General features: G+C 43.6%; 1 protein-coding gene across 2 annotated transcripts in view; it reads left to right on the forward strand.

Annotated features, from left to right (window-relative positions):
• Positions 1–8,037: 8,037 nt before the first annotated feature.
• LOC143816406 (toll-like receptor 8) overlaps positions 8,038–25,449 on the forward strand; it is an 89,610-nt gene continuing 72,198 nt past the window's right edge. For both annotated transcript variants that reach the window (XM_077296716.1, XM_077296717.1), the window contains exon 1: positions 8,038–8,153. The gene's annotated coding sequence lies outside the window, so the exon portion shown is untranslated. The remainder of the gene's footprint in view (positions 8,154–25,449) is intronic.

Consider the following 25,449-nt stretch of genomic DNA (forward strand, 5'->3'; position numbering starts at 1 on the left):
CCTCGTAATCGTCCATAGACGAACCTGATGTGCAGGCAGATGACTTGGAAAACCGTGACATGTATACGGGTTTCAAGAGGGACACATGAAAGGTGTCGGTGATACCCAGGCGTGGTGGAAGGGCTAAACGGTAGACCACAGGGTTAAACTGTTCGAGGACCTTGAAAGGACCCAAGTAGCAAAGTGCAAACTTAGTGGACTCAACTCGCAGCCTGATGTTACGGACGGAGAGCCACACCAAGTCGCCAGGAGCAAAGGTCAGAGTGGGGCACCGATGTGCATCGGTGGAGGACCTCATTCTCTCCTTGGAGGCCCAAATAGCATCCTGAGTGCAGCCTCAAATATCCCATGCCTCCACAGCCCAGTCTGCCACCCTGGAGTCGGCGGAAGACACGGGCATAGGTACAGGTACCCGCGGAAGCTGACCATAGTTAAGGAGGAATGGGGTTTGTCCAGTGGAGTCAGCTACAGCGTTGTTCAGCGCAAACTCCACCCACGATAGCAAGGATGCCCAGTCATCCTGCCTGGCAGAGACAAAATGTCGCAGATATGTGACCAAGGTCTGGTTGGCCCTCTCTACCAACCCATTCGTCTCGGGATGATATGCGGAAGAGAAATTCAACTCAATGCTGAGAAGACGACAAAGCTCTCTCCAGAACCGAGATGCAAACTGGGGACCCGGTCACTGACAATTTTGTCCGGCATACCGTGTAGGCGGAAGATGTGTTTTATGAACAACGCTGCCAAGGCCCGTGCAGAAGGTAGCCGTGGAAGTGGCACCAAATGCACCATTTTAGAAAAATGATCGGTGATAACCCAAATGATGGTACAGCCACGAGTAGGGTTGAGCGACTTTTACTTTTTTGGGCAAAGTCGGGTCGGGTGAAATCGGCCGATTATTGCGAAAAGTCGGGGGCCGACCGAAATACGAAACCCAATGCAAGTCAATGGGGAATCAAAGTCGGCAGAGAGTGGAGGACAGGAAACACCTACAGTGCCCATTTTAATGCCAAAAACATCAATTCTTATCACTGATGCTTTTCAATCTTAATTTACTTTATAATAATAGTAAGGCATTGAAAACTGGGGGTCATTTGGCTAAAGTTGTGGAGGGGTATGGCTGGCTCAAGTTTTTTGTGGGCCCAGGAAATGCAAAATACGTCACGGCGGTGGAGCAGGGAGAGGTAAGTATTTCAACTTTGCAAGTGCTGTGATCCTGAGCAAGCGGGGGGGGTCACTCGTTCGCATTGGCACTGGCACAGGGCACCTCATAGTACGGCGGTGTGTTTGACGGTGGTGGCACCTCCCACCGGCAGAGACACTTTTGCGTACTATGAGGGGCCCTGTGCCAGTGACGTCGCCAACGAGTATGCCCCCCACCTGATGAAGGAACCTGCACTTTCATCTGCACCTTCCTCTTTGTCCCCGTGTAAGGTGGTATAGTATGCGGGAAGGGGAACCTGACTTTCAGCAGGGTCAGATTCTGGCTGTGTAGAGTGCAAGGGGAATGTAGTGGTCTGGGTCAATGTACCAGCGGACTCATCTAGCAGTGGCTGGGCAATGGGCAGGATGAGGAGGAAACACAGATCTAGGCCCAAATAATAAAGTGGGCTAAATGCAGTTCAAAATTGGTAACAGGACTAACCAGGCGGCATTGATTTGTTCAGTGGAGGACAACTGTAATGAGAGGCTGATACAGTGAGTAGGCCCAAATAAGTAAGTAGGCTAAAAGCAGTTCAAAATTGGTAACAGGAGTAAACTGGCGGCATAGCTTTGTTCAGCGGAGGACAACTGTAATGGAAGGCAGACACAGTTAGTAGGCCTAAATAAGTAGGCTAAATGCAGTTCAAAACTGGTAAAAGGAATAAACAGGTGGCATAGCTTTGTGCAGTGGAGGACAACTGTAATGGGAGGCACACACAGTTAGTAGGCCCAAATAAATAGGCTAAATGCAGTTCAAAACTGGTAAAAGGACTAAACAGGCGGCATAGCTTTGTGCAGTGGAGGACAACTGTAATGGGAGGCAGACACAGTGAGTAGGCCCAAATAAGTAGGCTAAATGCAGTTCAAAACTGGTAAAAGGACTAAACAGGCGGCATAGCTTTGTTCAGTGGAGGACAACTGTAATGGGAGGCAGACACAGTTAGTAGGCCCAAATAAGTAGGCTAAATGCAGTTCAAAACTGGTAAAAGGACTAAACAGGTGGCATAGCTTTGTTCAGTGGAGTACAACTGTAATGGGAGGTAGACACAGTTAGTAGGCCTAAATAAGTAAGTAGGCTAAATGCAGTTCAAAACATGTAAAAGGACTAAACAGGTGGCATAGCTTTGTTCAGTGGAGGACAACTGTAATGGGAGGCAGACACAGTTAGTAGGCCCAAATAAGTAGGCTAAATGCAGTACAAAACTGGTAAAAGGACTAAACAGGCGGTATAGCTTTGTTCAGTGGAGGACAACTGTAATGGGAGGTAGACACAGTTAGTAGGACCAAATAAGTAGGTTAAATGCAGTTTAAAACTGGTAAAAGGACTAAACAGGCTGCATAGCTTTGTGCAGTGGAGGACAACTGTAATGGGAGGCAGACACAGTTAGTAGGCTCAAATAAGTAGGTTAAATGCAGTTTAAAACTAGTAAAAGGACTAAACAGGCGGCATAGCTTTGTTCAGTGTAGGACAACTGTAATGGGAGGTAGACACAGTTAGTAAGCCTAAATAAGTAAGTAGGCAAAATGCAGTTCAAAACATGTAAAAGGACTAAACAGGTGGCAAAGCTTTGTTCAGTGGAGGACAACTGTAATGAGAGGCAGACACAGTAGGCCCAAATAAGTAGGCTAAATGCAGTTCAAAACTGGTAAAAGGACTAAACAGGTGGCATAGCTTTGTGCAGTGGAGGACAACTGAAATGGGAGGCAGACACAGTTAGTAGGCCCAAATAATTAAGTAGGCTAAATGCAGTTCAAAATTGGTAACAGGACTAAACTGTCGGCGTTGCTTGGTTCAGCAGAGGACAATTGTAAGGAGTGGCTGACACAGTGAGTAGGCCCTAATAATAAAGTAGGCTAAATGTCTGGCAAAATTTTTTTCAGAAAGAACCAGGTGGCATAGCTAGGTACAGGGGTGGGCTCCTCTGCTCAGTAGCAGACAGTGGTAGTAGGCGCAACGTTTTAGCTGGTCTAAATGGAGGCCAGGGCCCCTGTATATTTTAACTATCATCTATCATTTCAACAAATTTGTATTGGCAGTGCCCTTGAAGGATTTAACAGCACAGACTAAACAGTGATGGAGCAGTGAGAGGTAAGTTTTGCAAGTGGTAGAGCACTGTTTGAGCTGGGGGGGAACACTCTCTCGTGGGCGACGGTACTGGCCCAGGGCCCCTCATATTACGACGGTGTGTCTGACGTTGGTTGTGCACCACCACCGTCAGAGACACTTCATTGTACTATGAGGGACCCTGTGCCAGTGCCGTCGCCCAAGAGTGGGCACATCCACCTGTCCAGGCAAACGGCACTCGCACGGGTGCTTGCGCCAGGTGGTGACCACGGCCCTATGGGGGGAGTCAGCCCATTTAGGGAGGTATAAAAATGGCCTATGGTGGACATTCAGCAGCTGCAAATGGAGGAATTGGAGCAGTCAGTAAGAGGAGGCCAAAAGCAAGACATTTTTCAGGCAAGCTACGTGTCAGCAGGGGAAGGTGGGGCCAAATAATTGGAAATCCATGATTGCTTCATTTTAATGAAGGTTAGGTTATCGACATTTCGGGTAGCCAGACATGTCCTTTTTTTGGTCAGTATTGAACCAGCCACACTGAAGACTCTTTCGGATAGCACACTAGCAGCAGGGCAAGCGAGCTCCTGTAATGCATATTCTGCCAATTCAGGCCAGGTGTCTATTTTAGATGCCCAGTAATCAAAGGGGAATGAACTGTGAGGGAGAACATCGATAAGGGTGGAAAAGTAGCTTGTAACTATACTGAACAAATGCTGTCTCCTGTCTGTCACTTTGAATCGATGCAGCAGTACCTGTCGTGTCAGTGATCATTGCGAAATCTCTCCACAACCTGGTCATAAAACCCCTCTGCCCAACGCCACTTCGGATTTGTGCACCTCTAACACCTCTGCCATGTTGCCCACTACGCCTCGTGTTAGAACCATCACCGCTGCTGTGTGCTGGGCATGCCTGAACCAAATGGTCTACAAAAGTTGCTTGTTTGGTAGCCAATATTTGCTCAAGGTTCTCATGTGGCATGATATTTTGTAATTTTCCTTTATATCGTGGATCCAGGAGGCAGGCCAACCAGTAATCGTCATCGGTCATCATTTTGATAATGCGGGGGTCCCTTTTTAGGATACGCAAGGCATACTCAGCCATGTGGGCCAATGTTCCAGGTGTCAATTCACTGCTTGTGCTGGGTTGAGGAGCACTTTCTTGCAAATCAACATCACTTGTGTCCCGCAAAAACCCTGTACCTGACCTTGCAACACCACCAGTTTCTATTGCCCCCTGAGAAGCATCCTCCTCCCATAAATATTCATCCCCATCACCCTCCTCCTCTTCGTCCGCCACCTCGTCCAGGAGAGTTCCCTGAGCAGAAAATGGCTGACTGTCATCAAGGCTTCCCTCCTCCTCGGCTGCAGATGCTTGCTCCTTAATGTGCGTCAAACTTTGCATCAGCAGACGCATTAGAGGGATTCTCATGCTTATGATGGCGTCGTCTGCACTTACCAGCCGTGTGCATTCCTCAAAACACTGAAGGACTTAACAGAGGTCTTGTAGCTTCGACCACTGCACACCAGACAACTCCATGTCTGCCATCCAACTGCCTGCCCGTGTATGTGTATCCTCCCACAAATACATTACAGCACGCCTCTGTTCGCACAGCCTCTGAAGCATGTGCAGTGTGGAGTTCCACCTTGTTGCAATGTCGATTATCAGGCGGTGCTGGGGAAGATTCAGCGATCGCTGATGGTTCAGCGTACGGCTGGAGTGTAAATTAAGATTGACAAGCTTCAGTAATAAGAATTGATGTTTTTGGCATTAAAATGGGCACTATAGGTGTTTTCCTGTCCTCCACTCACTGCCGACTTTGATTCCCCATTGACTTGCATTGGGTTTCGTGTTTCAGTCGGGCCCCCGACTTTTTGCAATAATCGGCCGATTTCACCCGACCCTACTCGATCCTAAAAAAGTAAAAGTCGCTCAACTCTAGTCAACACTATAATTACTTTTAGATGCGGCAAAAGCAACGTTTTAACTTACAAATGGAATAAAAGCTTATTTTAAGGAATCTAATTGCTAGTTTGTTAGTAAGGAATATGCTTTTAAGCTTTTTTTTTATCACCACATAGCTGTGTGTGTGGATATTGCTGTTATTCGCCTTTTCACTTTTTTGTAATGACACCTTTTGATACCTTATACACTTTATGCTCTTGCTTTGATGTTTCTTTTATGTCTGTTCAGCGTCAATAACATTCTTTTTTTATTCACAGCTACCAGGTTGTGCACATTACTTTTCCCTCTGATTGATCTGCAGTATTCAGGATTCTCTCCATTTTATTCTTTGTTGACTTTTTAAAATTGTTTCCTTTTTAGGCTACTTTCACACTAGCGTTAACTGCATTACGTCGCAAATCCGTTTTTTGCCGAAAAAACGGATGCGTCAAAAAAAGTGAAAAACGTATGCAACGCATACAGCATTTCGAAGGATCCATCGCAAATCCGCTAAACGTTTCCGTCGAAAATACTGGATGCGTTGCATACGTTGCATCCGTTTTTACCATCCGTTGCATCCGTTTTTACGACGGATCCGTTTTTAAAATGGGAGGCTCCCAAATTTGATTGGCTACTGGAAAATATGGAAAACTATATAGTTACTGTTTTTACAGCCCATCTTTGAGGGTTTTAGTTTTGTGGCAGCGATGGAAGGTGTTCTTGTGAGGATTGCTAGTTTGGTTACCGACGTTATCTTTGAGACGAATCGCCTGGATATCATAGTGCGGGAGAAGGAGGCGGCAGCGGAAAGACGTAGGATGCTTCTGCAGCAACGGAGACGGAGACGACTGTGGATTCATCCGATTAATGAACTACGGATGATGATAAAGGGATCCAAACCCTAACCCTACCCCTAACCTCACACCTAACCGTTTGATGAACATTTTCTGACAGTCATAGTGCCACGTATTTCAGTGCCACGTACTATAAATACTATAACTACTGAAATATCGTGGCACTGAAATACGTGGCACTTAAATACGTGGCACTTAAATACGTGTCACTTATATACGTGGCACTTAAATACGTGGCACTTATATACGTGGCACTTAAATACGTGGCACTTAAATACGTTTCACTTATATACGTGGCACTTATATACGTGGCACTTATATACGTGGCACTTAAATACGTGGCACTTAAATACGTGGCACTTAAATACGTGGCACTTAAATACGTTTCACTTATATACGTGGCACTTAAATACGTGGCACTTAAATACGTGGCACGTAAATACGTGGCACGTAAATACGTGGCACGTATATACGTGCCACGTATATACGTGCCACGTATATAAGTGCCACGTATATAAGTGCCACGTATATAAGTGCCACGTATATAAGTGCCACATATATGTGGGGTTGAAGGCCCAGGCCAGGTTTATATAGATTTGGGGGTGTCTGGCCAATTGGCAACAAAATCCAGCTTCTGAGCATGCTCAGTGTAAAAAAAACGTATTGCAGCGCTGCATTGCGTCGTACGACGTGTCCCGACGCATCCGTCGCTCATAGGCTTCCATTGCAGCCAACGACGTATGCCGCAGGATGCGTCGCGACACGTTTTTTAGGCGGAGACAAAAAACGCTACAAGCAACGTTTTTTGCCGACGACGTATCGCCAAATTTTGACGCATCCGTCGTAAAACGTACACGACGTATGTCAATCCGTCGCAATACGTCGCCAATACAAGTCTATGGGGAAAAAACGCATCCAGCAAAAACTTTTGCTGGATGCGTTTTTTCGAAAAAAAGACGTTTTGAGACGTAATGCAGTTAACGCTAGTGTGAAAGTAGCCTTAATTGTCTTGTACTGTTTCAATAAATATATCTTGCATATGAATGACATTTTGGCCTTTTATGCATTGCATAACATTTTGTACCAAAACTGAAAATGCATCAGATTTATTGCAATGGGTTGTTTCTCCATCTTCTCCATTCTGTAAGGCCAAGGAATTAAGACTGCACTCAGATGTCATTTGAGTTCAGTCCAGTTGTTTCCCATACACTGCTTGACATGCATGACCAAGTGCGAACCATAGTCTAACATTCATCTGAGTGTGATCCAATGTTTTGTCAGATAGCAGTCGGGCAGCAAATATGCTAGTCTACACCTTTCCTATCTATTACTAATGCATGCCCATTTTTTGCTAAGCCACACCAACATTTTTGAGTGCAATGCAAAAAGTGTCTAAAACACATAATAATTGTGGCGGAAGGCATATACTGTATATGACAAGTTTTTTTTTTTTAGCATCCAATTGCACAGATTCATGAAATTCTCTAAAATTATTATTTTTTGCTTTTATCAACCAATCCTGTAGAATGTAAGCCAACAAGGGCCGGGTCCTCTCCCCTTTGTATCAATCTGTTATTGTTAATCTGTTTACTGTAATTTGTATGTAACCCAGTCTCATGTACAGCACCATGGAATCAATGGTGCTATATAAATAAATAATAATAATAATGGCACAGAATTCATTTTTATTGTGCTCTTGAGAAATAAAAGCTGTGGTGTGATTGGCTATGGGCAATAAAAGCAGCTTCTCTTTTCGAGAGTCTCATAAATCTGCCCCATTGTGCCTGATTTACAGGGCTTTAATTATACCTAATACTGGCTGTGACTTAAAGTTATGAGTTCGTAAACTTCCTTTTTCAAACAAATTAAATGTTCAGCAAGTACATAACATCTGTCAGAGATACTACAATTTCCTGTTAAAGTACAAAGCCATGAACACGCGATGCTGTTGTTAAGCCTTTTTGAGGAAGTATTCATAGTTCCTTCAACCAATGCGTCTCACTGTACAGTAGACAGCGGAGAAGTCTTTTTGAGGTACCGTATTTGAAATACTGGTTTGGACTCTACTGCAGCCCAGAAGAGCCTCGGTTATGGTAAGTCATTTCAAACTTCATATACCTATTTCTAAATGTGTGTATACCGTGCTAACCCCTCTAACCCCTCATACTGTGACTATTCTAATTAAGGTGAAGAATAATGTGTTATATGAGATCTTAAAAATGTTCTACTGTCTGTTAAATGTGATATGAAAGATCTTCATATACTGTTGTTCCTTATAAATAACAGACTTTTTTACGTAATAAGTAATAGCATTTTTTTCTCGAGTAAAAAAAAAAAACCCAAGCCATTGCCCTTGATTCAGCATTTCTTTTTTTTCCAGTTTTCTGGAGTAATTTTCTCCCTTTTCATGGATTTAACACATATACCTTTTTATGTATACTTTTTGTGCCACTTTTTAAGCTGTTTTTAGCTGTGCTTATCCAGACGTTTTAAACAAATTCATAAAATGACATTTTTACCAAAAGTCGCATTTTTGGGGGGCAGCTCATTCCAGAATTACCCCTGGAGTAAGGTTGCAGGAGGAGTTTATATCTTAGTGCATTTTTTATGACTTTTTAAATAATTTGCGACTTTTAGTGCTTAAAAGTAGCAAAAACAGGTTAAAGACACAAATAAAGAGCATTTTTGATTTTGGGGAAAATTCAAGGACCGCATTCACTATTTTGGTGAGTAAAAAACATCAGCAAATATCAGAAAACAAAAAAAGAAAAAAGTGTCTTCAATAAATTGCAAATGATTTGGGACCATTTCTTACAAAGTTCAAAATGTTATAATATAAAATAATATCAAAACTATTGAAGTTTGGTGTCACCATATTTGTCCATTTTTATCAAACTATTATTGCCATAAAAGCAAATCTCAAAAAGCAATGGCAGATCGGCATTTTTTTCACTATCCATTTCAACCAATTTGAATTCTTTTTCTCACTTTTCAGTACTTTGTATAGTAAAATAAATGGTGACAATGTAAACTACAACTCATTGCACAAAAAACAAGCCCTCATACATCTATATTTATGGAAGAATAAAAAGTTAGAAACACAGCAAGAGCTATAAATAGGCATGCAATAAAAAAGGAATAACGGTTGTGCTACACTATGTTCTAGTGTCTATTCATCAATGTCGATCCAAGCCAGCTGTGTTCTGCTCATGCAAATTTAGAGTATGCAGAATGGAAAAAACTGTTAGACAGTGCATGACTTTTAGATATGGGGTGGACCCTCATTTATTAGCACATAACCCAAACTACATAACCCAATAAAATAAAATGCACAACATATTATTTTGGTGTCAGAACGGTCACAGCTTTTATTAAATATCATATGAGTATAGTAAGAGTAAGGTGAAATGCAAGGCAAGAATATTCTGAAGTTCACAGACACCATGAGCTGCCTGCCATTCAGTAATCAGAAGGCAGCAATCCAGGGGCGGCACCCTCTGACTTGCCACCAGTCCACATCAAGAGCTCGAATGACCCTACCAAAGATCCTCATTCCTGTGCTTAACAAATAAGCTGCCCCTGGATGAAAATACCATGATCACATCCTTCAGACCGGCCATCAAAGCTCAACCTGTTCACAACCATGGTGTAACAGCTTCGATTAAATGAAAATTAGGCTATGTGCACACGTTGCGGATTAGCCTTAGAAATTTCTGGTGCGGATTCTGCATCTCTTAGCAGAAAACGCAGCTGCGGATTTGTTGTGTTTTTTGTGTGGATCTGCAGCGTTTTTGGTGCGCTTTTGCTGTGGATTTTTTGCGGATTTTCAGCGTTTTTTTTACCCCTGTGGATTTCTATAATGGAATGGGTACAAAAATGCTGCAGATCCGCAAAAAAGAAGTGACATGCTACTTCTTTTATTCCACAGCGTTTCAGCACGGAATTTTCCCCACCATCTGCACAGTGTTTTTTTTTCTCATTGATATACATTGTACTGTAAATCAATTGCAGATCTGCAGCATTTCTGCACTGCAAAAAACGCTGCGAATCCGCAGGAAATCCGCAACGTGTGCACATACCTTAAGGGTATGTTTCCACGTTCAGGAAACGCTGCGTGTTTGACGCTGCATAGAGCCGCAGCGTCAAACACGCAGCGTCCACATGTCTCCACTATGCGGTAAAACACGGAGGCGGCAGACCAGCGTAAACGGACATGTGGCGCGTCTTATCAGAACGCAGCATGTTTGTTTACAAAGCGGCGACGCTCCGTCGCCGCACCGTATATTTACCATAGACTATCATTAGATGCGATAAAATCGCATCTAATGATTAGTCACATGCGTAGAAACTGCGTACAGGCAGCTTACTGTGCATGTCCATGCCGGCTCACCTGTCCCGCCGCCGGAAGTCCCTCGTCTACTGCAGTTCTCACGATAACTTATGTTATCGCGAGAACTGCCATGCATGTGATCGGGACTTATCTCCGGTCACTAGTCTGGTTCTCGCAAACAGCTGATCAGCTGATTGTGAGAATGCTGCAGTGTAGGTGATCGCTGGAGAGTTATCTCCGGCGATCATCTACCGACTCTGCTACATCTAGATGTCAGGCATCCAAATGTAGCAGAGCTGAACTCGTCTACACTGTGTGCACATACACCACACAACATACAACACACAACAAACACCATACAACATGCGACGACATACAACATGAGACTAGCGGTGGATACCGCGTCCAGGAGGTGAATACACGCGCCCAGGCGGCTCCTTTATCAGCTCTGAAGCATCTTGCCTCATATATGGAATCACCTCTACAATCGTTAATAGCGGACATTTATTGCATCATGCATGATCTGCATTCTAAATAAGGACACGTTCGACACACTATAAGGCACAGCACGTGACTGATGAAAGCTCGATAAGAGCTGAAACGTTTCCAGTGCTACCTTAATACCAATAAATCTATCAGATTTAAGTTGAGTGCGAGACTTTCTTATAATTAGACATACAACATGCGACATGCAACAACATGCGACATGCAACAACATGTGACATGCAACATGCGACAACATGCAACATGCTACATGCAACAACATGCGACATGCAACATGTGACATGCAACAACATGCGACGGCATGCAACATGCAACAACATGCGACATGCAACAACATGCGACATGCAACATGCAACAACATGCGACATGCGACGACATGCAACATGAGACAACATGCGACATGCAACATGCGACATGCAACATGCGACAACATGCGACATGCAACATGCGACATGCAACATGCGACAACATGCGACATGCAACATGGGACAACATGTTACATTCACCATACGACATGCACCATACAAAATGCAACATACACCATACAACTCATACATACAGTACATACATACAACATACATACAGACATATAGTACATTAAACATAGAGTACATACTCACCATTACTTGTCACTTTGATCCCCGAAGCCAGTGTCACCTGTAAAAAATATAAAAATAATAAACAAACACTATACTCCCTAATCCGCAGAAATCCAATTAAAACGAGTGTCCCACGACGATCTCCCGTGGAGAGCAGCAGCATCAGCTGATGCGACCGCTCTCCAGGGGCTCCAGGAATACAATGATGGAGGGTATCCTTCCACAATGTATTCCTCACAATGTATTCCTACGCCCCTGTGAGAAAATAGTCCCTAGTCTCACTTTTGGCATTGCTGTGTGAGAAAGTTCCCATGCAGCAATTGCCATAAAGTGAGACCAGTGAACTACAGTAACCTCTCAGTGATGCACTGCAGGAGCCATTGTCTCCTGTCAGTGTGTCACTGGAGGTCCTATAGAGCAGTGACATCACCCGATGTCACTGTTCTATAGGGGAGATCGTCGTGGGACACTCGTTATTAATTGGACTGCGTCGGACAGGGAGTATACGGTTTATTATTTTACGTTTTTTGCAGGAGTTGATGTATGGTAAGTATGGTGAAATTAAGAATAATAAAATACTTTTTTCTGGCTGTGTCTATTTCTTTTTTAACTCTTTCACTACTCTAGGATTAATAATGGATAGGCATCTTATTGACGCCTCTCCATTATTAACCCGGCTTAACGTCACCTTACAATAGCAAGGTGACATTAACTCCTTATTACCCCATATCCCACCGCTACACGGGAGTGGGAAGAGAGGGGCTAAGTGCCAGAATTGGCGCATCTTACATATGCGCCATTTCTGGGGCAGCTGTGGGCTGGTATTTGTAGCCGGGGGGCCAATATCCATGGCCCCTCTCTAGGCTATGAATATCAGCCCGCAGCTGTCTGCGTAGCCTTTCTGGCTATAAATTATAGGGGGACCCAATGTCAATTTTTTTTGGGGGGTCCCCCTATTTTAATAGCTAGTAAAGGCTAAGCAGACAGCTACGAGCTGATATTCATAGTATTACCCCCTTCCCAGGCTACAAATAATGGCCCCCTGATGTCCGCTTTCCCCCTCTGGTGCAGAAAATTGCGCGGGAGCCCACGCCATTTTTTTTCTCATTTTTTTTTAAATTAAACATTCATTCATAAGCAATCGGCCTTGCTATTATATATCTACTAGATGGTGGCCCGATTCGAACACATCGGGTATTCTAGAATATGTATGTACTTTATTTATGAAGTGGTGTTTAAATCCCACTGCAATATCGCTGATTGGTCGCTGCCAGCCGAGCGCGAGCAATCAGCGAAGCGTGGTTTAAATCCTGCACCAATTCACGGCCTGACTGCACCTGTCGCTGATTGGCCGCGCCAGCCGCCCGCGACCAATCAGCGACGCGGGATTTCTGTTACAGACAAACAGACCCTTAGACGATTATATATATACTAGATGTTGGCTCAATTCTAATGCATTAGGTATTCTAGAATATGGTTGTATGTATGTACGTCGCGCTGTGAGTGGGGTTAAATTCCGCACTAATATCGCTGATTGTCACGGCCGGCCACGTAGTGTATAGCACAGCCACGTAGTATATAGCACAGCCATGTAGTATATAGCACAGCGAGATAGTATATAGCACAGCGAGGTAGTATATAACACAGCCCACGCAGTAGATAGCACAGCCACGTAGTATATAGCAGCCACGTAGTATATAACACAGCCACGTAGTATATAGCACAGCGATGTAGTATATAACACAGCCCACATAGTATATAGCACAGCCAACACAGTAGATATAACAGCCACGTAGTATATTGCCCAGACACGTAGTATATAGCACAGACACATAGTATATTGCCCAGCCACGTAGTATATAGCACAGAGACGTAGTATATAACACTGCCCATGCAATATATAGCACAGGCCACATAGTATAGAGCACAGCGATGTAGTATATTGCCCAGCCACGTAATATATACCACAGCCACGTAGTATATAGCACAGTGCAGATAGTATATAGCACAGAGATGTAGTATATAACACAGCCCACGCTGTATCTAACAGCCCACGTAATATATAGCAATGTGGACACCATATCCCTGATAAAAAAAAGAATTAAAATAAAAAATAGTTATATACTCACCCTCCGTCGGCCCCCGGATCCAGGAGAGGCGTTTACCGATGCTCCTCGCAACGCTCCGGTCCCAAGAGTGCATTGCAGTCTCGCAAGATGATGACGTAGTGGTCTCACGAGGTCGCTACGTCATCATCTCACGAGATCGCAATGCATGGACCGGTCACCAGAGTGTCGCGAGGACCGGGAAAGGCCTCAGCTTGATCCAGGGGCCGACGGAGGGTGAATATATAATATATATATTTTTTTATTATTATTTTTAACATTAGATCTATTTACTATTGCTGCTGCATAGGCAGCATCAATAGTCAAAAAGTTGGTCACAGAGGGTTAATAGCAGCGTTAACGGAGTGCGTTACACCGCAGCATAGCGCGGTCCGTTAACGCTGCCATTAACCCTGTGTGAGCGCTGAATGGAGGGGGCATTGACTGCAGGGGAGTAGGGAGCGGCCATTTCACCACCGGACTGTGCCCGTCGCTGATTGGTCGTGGCCATTTTGCAGCGACCAATCAGCGACTTGGGATTTCCGTGACAGACAGACAGACAGACAAACAGAATAAAGATACACAGATATACTAAACATCAGGCTTGGTATTATCTATCTATTATCTATCTATCATCTATCTATCTATTATCTATCTATTGACATATCTATCTGGCTATCTATAGATATATCTATCGATAGATATATTTATAGATAGATAATAGATACGATAGATAAATACGATAGATCTATCTATTATCTATCATCTGTCTGTGTGTGTAAACATTATTCTTCAATGGAGTATGTAAATGAAGAGGTTATACAAGAAATGACATCATCCTTTTTTTTGGTATATCTTTATTGAGCTTACAAAAACACACAAATCCGCATTAAAAAGCGCGTCAAAAAACGCATGAAAAACGCGTCAAAAACGCATCAAAAAACGCATAAAAAACGCAGGTGTCCTGCCAGTGACCTCAGGTGCAGATTTGGTCAGGATTTTACCTGCATAAAATCCTGACCAAATCCTGATGCAATCCTGAACGTGGACACATACCCTTAGGGTATGTTTCCACTGTCAGGATGGCCGGCGGTATCGCCGCAGCGGCGAAGCCGCTCGGCGCTAAGCCCCGCCCCCTTTCTGGGACGCAATCATGCTGGATGTGTTAACTCTTCACATCCGGGATGATCGCTCTCTCCCATAGCGCCCTGTGATATGCCTTGCGGGGACGTTGCGTCCCCGCAAGGTGTACGGACATGCTGCGATCTGAAAAGACGCGCAGCATGTCCGGAGTCGCAGGGCCGCCGCGTGCGGGTTTCCACGCATAGTGGAGACGGGATTTCATAAAATCCCCTCCACTATGCTGGAACATCTGGACGCTGCTTGTTTGACGCTGCAGCTCTGCGCAGCGTCAAACAAGCAGCATTTCCTGACCGTGGAAACATACCCTTACTCTACCATAACTTGCTGCCCACTTCCATCTGACTGACCAACAGCTGTGAAAATAATATACCAATCTGTTTTGATTTAAATCGTCTTTCATTCTGACTTTTATTTTATTTATTTATTTTTTATTTCTTAATAAAACTAGGCTAAACTTTATAAAAAGACTCTAAGGCTGGGGTCACACTTGTGAGAAACTCGCACGAGTGTCAATACCCTGCACTGCTGCTGGCACTCGGACCAGAGTGTGCGGCTCCATGTATTTCTCTGCAGCTGAACGCTCCGGTCCGAGTGCCGGCTGCAGTGCCGGGTATTGAGATGCGAGACTCATGCGAGTTTCTCGCAAGTGTGGCCCCAGCCTAAACCTCTAACTCACAATAAGGCCGGCGTCACACTCAGCGTAGGGAAATACGGTCCGTATTTTACGGCCGTAATACGCAGTAATTTTCACAAAACACTGTTCTGTATTCAATGCGAGGATGCGATTTTTACAGACAAATGTATCCGTGTGTCATCTGTATGGCATCCGTATGGCTTCCGTATGGCGATTTTTTTGCGCAGGCTTGCAAAATGGACAAATCATGGCTCCATCAGCTAAAATATTCTTAAAAACATATATACAGTCTATATATATATATATATATATATATATATATATACAGTGCCTACAAGTAGTATTCAACCCCCTGCAGATTTAGCAGGTTTAATAAGATGCAAATAAGTTAGAGCCTTCAAACTTCAAACAAGAGCAGGATTTATTAACAGATGCATAAATCTTACAAACCAAAAAGTTTTGTTGCTCAGTTAAATTTTTATAAATTTTAAACATAAAAGTGTGGGTCAATTATTATTCAACCCCTAGGTTTAATATTTTGTGGAGTAACCTTTGTTTGCAATTACAGCTAATAATCGTCCTTTATAAGACCTGATCAGGCCGGCACAGGTCTCTGGAGTTATCTTGGCCCACTCCTCCATGCAGATCTTCTCCAAGTTATCTAGGTTCTTTGGGTGTCTCATGTGGACTTTAATCTTGAGCTCCTTCCACAAGTTTTCAATTGGGTTAAGGTCAGAAGACTGACTAGGCCACTGCAACACCTTGATTTTTTGCCTCTTGAACCAGGCCTTGGTTTTCTTGGCTGTGTGCTTTGGGTCGTTGTCTTGTTGGAAGATGAAATGACGACCCATCTTAAGATCCTTGATGGAGGAGCGGAGGTTCTTGGCCAAAATCTCCAGGTAGGCCGTGCTATTCATCTTCCCATGGATGCGGACCAGATGGCCAGGCCCCTTGGCTGAGAAACAGCCCCACAGCATGATGCTGCCACCACCATGCTTGACTGTAGGGAAGGTATTCTTGGGGTCGTATGCAGTGCCATCCAGTCTCCAAACGTCACGTGTGTGGTTGGCACCAAAGATCTCGATCTTGGTCTCATCAGACCAGAGAACCTTGAACCAGTCAGTCTCAGAGTCCTCCAAGTGATCATGAGCAAACTGTAGACGAGCCTTGACATGACGCTTTGAAAGTAAAGGTACCTTACAGGCTCGTCTGGAACGGAGACCATTGCGGTGGAGTACGTTACTTATGGTATTGACTGAAACCAATGTCCCCACTGCCATGAGATCTTCCCGGAGCTCCTTCCTTGTTGTCCTTGGGTTAGCCTTGACTCTTCGGACAAGCCTGGCCTCGGCACGGGAGGAAACTTTCAAAGGGTGTCCAGGCCGTGGAAGGCTAACAGTAGTTCCATAAGCCTTCCACTTCCGGATGATGCTCCCAACAGTGGAGACAGGTAGGCCCAACTCCTTGGAAAGGGTTTTGTACCCCTTGACAGCCTTGTGACCCTCCACGATCTTGTCTCTGATGGCCTTGGAATGCTCCTTTGTCTTTCCCATGTTGACCATGTTTGAGTGCTGTTCACAAGTTTGGGGAAGGTCTTAAATAGTCAGAAAAGGCTGGAAAAAGAGATAATTAATCCAAACATGTGAAGCTCATTGTTCTTTGTGCCTGAACTACTTCTTAATACTTTAGGGGAACCAAACAGAATTCTGGTGGGTTGAGGGGTTGAATAATAAATGACCCTCTGAAAAAACTTATCACAATTAAAAAAAAAAATAAACAAAGAAATAACATTCTTTTTTGCTGCAGTGCATTTCACACTTCCAGGCTGATCTACAGTCCAAATGTCACAATGCCAAGTTAATTCCAAATGTGTAAACCGGCTAAATCTGCAGGGGGTTGAATACTACTTGTAGGCACTGTATATATATGTCAGTGAGACACATATATATATATTTATATTTAATTCAGCGCAAGATAGCATAAAAACTTCAAAATTTTACACACAGACACTTATTACATTAGTAAAGAGGAATATGTAATAAAAAAAGGATATGAGATGGTTTTCTGTATGTAAACCATGTATCATATCCTGTCAGGTTTGGGAAGGAGATAGCAAAAGCCGGCAATTGAATTACTGGCTTTTATGCTATCTTGCGCTGAATTAAATATATATATATATATATATATATATATATATATATATATATATATATATATATATATATATATGTGTCTCACTGACATATATATATATATATATATATATATATATATATATATACCTATTCTATGTGTAGACATTTATTCTACCTATTCTATTCTGTCAGTGTGATTTTACTGTACACCGCACTGAATTGCCGGCTTTTCTAGAGAACACTGTGTATTTCTCGCAAGTCATACGCATGGTCCGTGTGTAATCCGTAATTTTCTCACCCACATAGACTTTCATTGGTGGATTTTTGGCGCAATACGCTGACAAACGCAGCATGCTGCGATTTTCTACGGCCGTACAAGACCGTATAATACGGATCAGTAAAATACGGCATATAGGAGCTGGGTCATAGAGAATCATTGTACCGTATGCAATCCGTATTTTCTGCGCCTCTCATACGTCCGTAAAACACGCCAGTGTGACGCCGGCCTTAGGTGTCCTTCAGCACTCATGAGAGGAAAAAACCCCTGTGTAGGAAACTTCTAGGGAACCATGGCTGAAGGATTGCCCTCCCTTGCGCTTAGAAAGGTGAATGCCAAAAAGCTAATCAACATGTTTTTTTTTCAATTATATGATAACATGTAAAAAGGAAGATTAAATATAATGGACGCAATAGTACATACATTAACATAAAAAAGGTAAGCAGTCAAGTAATATGTCAAATTTACAACTGCACAGTAAAACAAGAAAAAGGGAGCCAGTGGGCGGGAAATTCTGCCATATCTTCTGGTAGAATGAGAAAGAGACAGTGAGAAAGGAAGTTATATTTTTTCATTAACTCCACCTTCCCAGGCACACAAATGGACTACTGGTTCTAAAATGGGAATCACCCAGCCTAATACTATCAATATAAGTATAGATAAGTATGAAAAGAGGTTTGCGGTAGCACTCACCAAGCTTCATGTGGTTCAATCCTTTATTAACCCCTTAGTGACAGAGCCAATTTGGTACTTAATGACCAGGCCAATTTTTACAATTCTGACCACTGTCATTTTATGATGTTATAACTCTGGAACGCTTCAACAGATCCTGCTGATTCTGAGATTGTTTTTTTGTGACATATTGTACTTCATGTTAGTGGTAACATTTCTTCGATATTATTTGCGATTATTTATGAAAAAAATGGAAATATGGCAAAAAAAATTAAAATTGAGCAATTTCCAAATTTGTATTTTTATGCCCTTAAATCAGAGAGATATGTCACAAAAAATAGTTAATAAATAACATTTCCCACATGTCTACTTTACATCAGCACAATTTTGGAAACAAAATTTTTTTTTGTTAGGGAGTTATAAGGGTTAAAAGTTGACCAGCAATTTCTCATTTTTACAACACCATTTTTTTTTAGGGACCACATCACATTTGAAGTCATTTTGAGGGGTCTATATGATAGAAAATAACCAAGTGTGACACCATTCTAAAAACTGCACCCCTCAAGGTGCTCAAAACCACATTCAAGAAGTTTATTAACCCTTTACGTGCTTCACAGGAACTGAAACAATGTCGAAGGCAAAAATGAACATTTAACTTTTTTTTGCAAACATTTTACTTCAGAACCATTTTTTTTTATTTTCACAAGTGTAAAAACAGAAATTTAACAGTAAATGTTGTTGTGCAATTTTTCCTGAATATGCCAATACCCCATATGTGGGGGTAAACCACTGTTTGGGCACACTGCAGAGCTTGGAAGAGAAGGAGCACCGTTTGACTTTTTCAATGCAGAATTGGCTGGAATTGAGATCGGATGCCATGTCACGTTTGGAGAGCCCCTGATGTGCCTAAACAGTGGAATCCCCCCACAAGTGACACCATTTTGGAAACTAGACCCCTTAAGGAACTTATCTAGATGTGTGGTGAGCACTTTAAACCCCCAGGTGCTTCACGGAAGTTTATAGCGTAGAGCCATGAAAATAAAAAATCCTTTTTTTTCCCTCAAAAATGATTTTTTAGCCTGCAATTTTTTATTTTCTCAAGGGTAACAGGAGAAATTGGACCCCAAAATTTATTGTGGAATTTATGCTGAGTAGGCTGATACCCCATATGTTGGGGTAAACCACTGTTTGGGCGCATGGCAGAGCTCGGAAGGGAAGGAGCGCTGTTTTGGAATGTAGACTTTGATAGAATGGTCTGCGGGCGTTATGTTGCGTTTGCAGAGCCCCTGATGTACCTAAACAGTAGAAACCCCCCACAAGTGACCCCATTTTGGAAACTAGACCCCCCAAGGAACTTATCTAGATGTGTGGTGAGAACTTTGAATGCCCAACTGCTTCACAGAAGTTTATAATGCAGAGTCGTGAAAATAAAAATAAAATTTTTTTTCCACAAAAACGAATTTTTAGCCCCCAAGTTTTTATTTTCACAAGGGTAAAAGGAGAAATTGGACCCCAAAATGTGTTGTCCAATTTATTCCGAGTACGCTGATGTCCCATATGTGGGGGTAAACCACTGTTTGGGTGCACGGCAGAGCTCAGAAGGGAGGGAGCACCATTTGACTTTTTGAGCGCAAAATTGGCTGTGGCGTTTAGAGACCCCCTGATGTACCTAAACAGTGGAAACCCCCCAAATCTAACTCCATCCCTAACCCCAACACACCCCTAAGGCTTCTTTCACACTTCAGTTGTTTTGCGTCAGTCAGCTCCGACATAGTGACGGATCGACAGATCCGTCACAATTGTTGAGAAAACGGTTCTAACGGATCCGTTTTTTTGACGGATCCGTTACTTGGGGGTTGTCTGGGAAAAGTATCTACTTTTTGGAGCATATATGCGCTTATAGTGTTACTACACATGGTACATACATAATAATCATAGAATATTTCTAGTACCACAGATAGGACTATATCACACCCTATCATCAAATCTCAAAACCATAACAAAAAACAGATGACATACGGTGGCATTAGAGTATAAAACATAATACTTTATTGATTAAAACATAATAGACCAAGATGTATAAAGGTAATAAAACAAACAACAGAGCTGAGTAGTCACAAGAACAATGGCAAAAGACAGGCTAAGGGAGGGTCCCAGAATATACTCAAATAATAGAGGGGACTAGGTACCCATATAATTTACCACTACAGCCGGCAGAGAAAGCACTCACATAACATTAAAGGCAGATGGTGAGGACATCGGCAACAGACCCAAAAGTACATAGAATAATGGACTCTGTCCACAAAAGTAACATGAGGGGCCACCAAATGTAAGATTAAAATAATTGCGCCGAAATGACTGTAACGACGGATCCGTCGCCCATAGGCGGCCATTCTATGGAATGACGAACGCGACGGATCCGTCGCGAACCGCCATTTCTGCGCGGACAAAAAACGTTACAATGGCCGTCAATGTCTAGATGACGTCCGCCAAATCTCGACGGATCTGTCGCATGGCGGATGGAACGGACGACCATCCGCCACAATCCGTCGCTAATGCATGTCAATGGGAAAATAGCGGATCCGCCAAAAAAAATGGCGGATCCGCTATGTGACGAAAATGGCGGTTTCAGACTGATGCCAAAAGACTGAAGTGTGAAAGAGGCCTAACCCTAATTCCAACCCGATCCATAATCCTAATCACAACCCTAAGTATAATCGCAACCCTAACCCCAAAACAACCATAACCCTAATCAGAACCCTAAATCCAACACACCCCTAATCCTAATCTCAACCCTAACCTCAAACCTAACCCTAATCCCAATACACCCCTAATCCCAACCCTAACCTTAACCCTAATCCCAAACGTAACCCTAATGCCAACCCTAATCCAAACCCTAATCCCAACTCTAACCCTAACTTTAGCCGCAACCCTAGTCCTAACTTTAGCCCCAACCCTAACCCTAACTTTAGCCCCAACTCTAACTCTAGCCCTAACTTTAGCCCCAACCCTAGCCCTAACCCTAAATTTAGCCCCAGCCCTAACCCTAATTTAAGCCCCAACCCTAACCCTAAATTTAGCCCCAACCCTAACCCTAGCCCTAACCCTAGCTCTAACCCTAACCCTAATTTTAGCCCCAACTACTCTCTCCTGCCGGCCGGCAGATGGCAGCAGAGAGCGGGCGCCCGCCATTTTCTTTCCATAGGAAGAAGCCGGCGGGCAGGAGAGGACGCAGTAGGACCCAGGGACACCGGTAAGTATGATAGGGTCCCCGAGTCCCCCTATTTCTCTGTCCTCTGATGTGCGATCACATCAGAGGACAGAGAATTGCACATCGCTTTTTTTTTTTTTTTTTTTTTGCGGTCGCCGGTAAACAGTTAATTACCGGCGATCGCAAAACAGGGGTCGGTGAAAACCGACCCCGATCATGTTCTTTGGGGTCTTGGCTACCCCCAGCAGCTGAGACCCCAAAGATCTCCCGGGTGCCGGCCGGCGGGCGCACTGCGCATGCGCCCGCCATTTTTTTGCCGGAAGAAGATGGCGGCGCCCATCGGGAGCCACGAGGAGTACCGGGGGAGACAGGTGAGTATCGGGGGGCCATCGGGGGCAATCGGGGACCCCACTTCTCTGTCCTCTGATGTGCGATCACATCGGAGGACAGAGAAATTAAATGGGAAATCGCGTTGTGTTTTTTTTTTGCGACCGCCGGTAAACGGTTAATTACCGGCGATCGCAACTCGGGGGTCGGTAAAAACCCCCCGAATCATGTTCTCTGGGGTCTCGGCTACCCCCGGTAACCGAGACCCCAGAGAAAATCCGACTCTGGGCGGCGCTATTCACTTTTTCCACAGCGCCGTTAATTAACGGCGCTGTGGTTTAAGTACCCTTAGCGGCCGCCGTTAAAAGGCGTATCGGCGGTCGTTAAGGCGTTAAAGACATATTTCAAAACAGCATCTTCACAGCTCGGGGGAGTGCGGATGGAAGGGAGTTGAGCAGGGATCATCCCTGCTCACCTCCCTTCCATCCGCACTCCCCCGAGCCGTGAAGATGCTGTTTTGAAATATGTCTTTAATAAAGGACTGAACCACATGAAGCTTGATGAGTGCTACCGCAAACCTCTTTTCATACTCATGATGTGTGCATTTTTTTTCATGCGAGCACCTCCATTGCTGAAGTCAGGTTTTCTTTCACGCTGCGGTTGGACTGTGTATAGTTCGCTCTAGGTTGAGAGGCTGTGCAGCACTACTGTTTTCTCTTTTTTTACTACATAAGTATAGATGAATTGGAGGGTTCCCCCCTTCCTACAGTCATATGTCACCTTTGCCTAGTACTTCGGGGAGTTCATGACAGGAACATTAGAGCAATACTTAGGCTTGGGTCACATGGCAGTCTAGTCTCTCATGCGACAGGATTGGGACAATTATGCTAATGTCTCTCTGATGTCACTCACATGACAGAATCATATCACAGGTGGCGAGAAGATGGAGAATTTAATTTCTCCATTCTCTGTGTCTGCCGTCATCACTCTGCACTCGGATGACATCTGAGTGCAGTTTGATGTTTCACATGCACCCATAGACTTGTATGGGTGCGTGCAATCCGATCATAGGTTGCAATCGCAGATCTGCACTGCACCATAAATTAACATTGGGCTCAGTGCTATCTGATAAAACATTAGATAACACTTGGTTCTGTTATACAGCAGTATGAGCATATCCTTAGGTATACAATTGTAATAGAAAAGCTGTGATAGAAGACTCAGAGGCTAGTGAGGACAGGAATTCTATGGAGATCCTTCTGGGATGTTTTGTGACGCTGTTTTAATTTTTTCAAGAAAACATGTAATATACAGCTTGATTGCTTGTCCAAGCACCTGCATCTGTTCATGTGAAAAAGTAATAGATTAGGCTTCTTTTACGCTTGCGTTGGTACGCAGCCATCGCTAAGCATCGGCGCGACGTACCGACGTACGTTGTGAAAATGTGGCAGTTTTTCAACGCATCCGCTGCCCATTCTAAAGTGCCGGGGAGGAGGGGGCGGAGTTCCGGCCGCGCATGCGCGGTAGGAAATGGAGGATGCGACGTGCGAAAAAACATTCCCTTGAACGTTTTTTCATGACGACGGTCCGCCAAAACACGACGCATCCAGTGCACGACGGACGCGACGTATGGCCATACGTTGCGATCCATCGGCAATACAAGTCTTTGGGAGAAAACGCATCCTGCGGGCACATTTGCAGGATGCGTTTTTTTCCCAAAAAGACGCATTGCTACGGAGGCCAAACGACGCAAGTGTGAAAGAAGCCTTAGGCAGTCATTTGTCCTAATTTCATTTAATCTTGGCATATCCATGACTGGGATAACCAATGGCACGATTTAATTTAGGAAATCCGGTTTAGATACGATTTGTGTTGTATCAGAGAGAGGTCTTATGGGGATATTTCACTTTATAACATTCCCTGCAGTATAAAACAATTTACTGTTACTAATTATGGCAGATACTTTTTCACCGTCCTGTATTTTTCATATCTGCTAATATTTATGAGGAGGGAACTAAAAGGATCATTCACTGCCAGCTACAACTTGATAATCATAATTCTCTTGTGCCTCGGATGATGTGTGATGAGTGAATATTCCCTGACTGTAATAAGCGGTACCACATGACCGCTCACACAGGAGAAGCTGCCAGCGCGGAGAGGAGACATCGCGGGAGCTAGGTGAGTATTTCTTCGGCAAGGGGCCAGGCGGCGCACTGGGGGGGGAGGTGGGGGGCACATGCAAACTTTATTTTTCACCAAAAAAAAAAAAAAAATTGATCTTTCATCTCTTCTCTCCAACAAACGCTGGGGAGAAGAGATGAATTCCGCCTTCAGCACCACATGCGGGGGGGACAGCGCTTAGTGTAGCGCTGTCTCTCCTGCGCCGGTACGTGCACACTGTTCTCCGTGTGCACGTGTGCAGGACGTATTGCAGTATGTGCTGCGGGAGAAAAACGAACATGTCTCCGTGTTTTGCACACGGACACACGGTCTGTGAAAACACGGAGACATGTGCATAGACCCATTAGTTTGAATGGGTCTACGGGTGTCAGTGTCTCAGGTACGTGAGAAAACTGTCACTACACGTATCGGAGACACTGACGTGTGAAAGAGGCCTAACACATTTTTCAAACCTTCATTATTAAGATCAATCAGATAAAAATGTAAGGAAAGGTTCAGACATACAAATACACTGCTACTGTTTCTAGTAAGTGTTCTCTCACCCCAATACCGTCCTCTATAATGTCGTGCTGCTTCAACCTGTGTATTTTAAATCCACCATATGGTTCTAAACGATATGAGCCTTTTAATTTAGTGCTAATTTTGATGGTCTTTATTCAGCGGGCTTTGCTCACAGTGTAATTCTGCAGAGCAGCCAAAAGATACACCTCCAGAGAATTCTGTGAGCTATGCCCTCTTGGTTAAGACCATAGAAATTAGTACTAAATAAAAAGGTACAAAATAAAAAGGTCCATATCTCTAGTGGATATGTAGCATATCCATATGGTGGATTTAAAAAAAAAAAAAGAAGAATACTCAGGAGGAACAGGAATAAAATAAGGCACAAAACTGGCCACTTTTGAGCTGATGACAAGTCTTCTTTAACTGGAATTTTCCTTCAGCAGAGAGAGAGTATGTGATTAAATGTGCTAAAGGGGATTCCCGTTTGGTAAAAATGTCTAAAAAAAAAAAAAAATTTACTCTTACCCATGTTACTTTTGGCCTAAAAACCATAAACCTCATTTTTTTTTTTTATTTCCATGTAGTCTCTTTCAATCTTTGCTTGTAACATCCTATTCCATCATGGATGGGACATTTTACTATTTTAGCAAAATGCTCTCAGTATCCACCCCCCTTCCAACCATCCTCATTCCTTGAATTTTATTTTCTTGTTTCTAATCTTTTCTTTCTTGCTTACAGGGATAGGGTAAAGGTAGTCAAGGTAGGGCTGG

The sequence above is a fragment of the Ranitomeya variabilis genome, chromosome 3 (assembly GCF_051348905.1).
Source record: "Ranitomeya variabilis isolate aRanVar5 chromosome 3, aRanVar5.hap1, whole genome shotgun sequence".
Taxonomy (NCBI): domain Eukaryota; kingdom Metazoa; phylum Chordata; class Amphibia; order Anura; family Dendrobatidae; genus Ranitomeya; species Ranitomeya variabilis.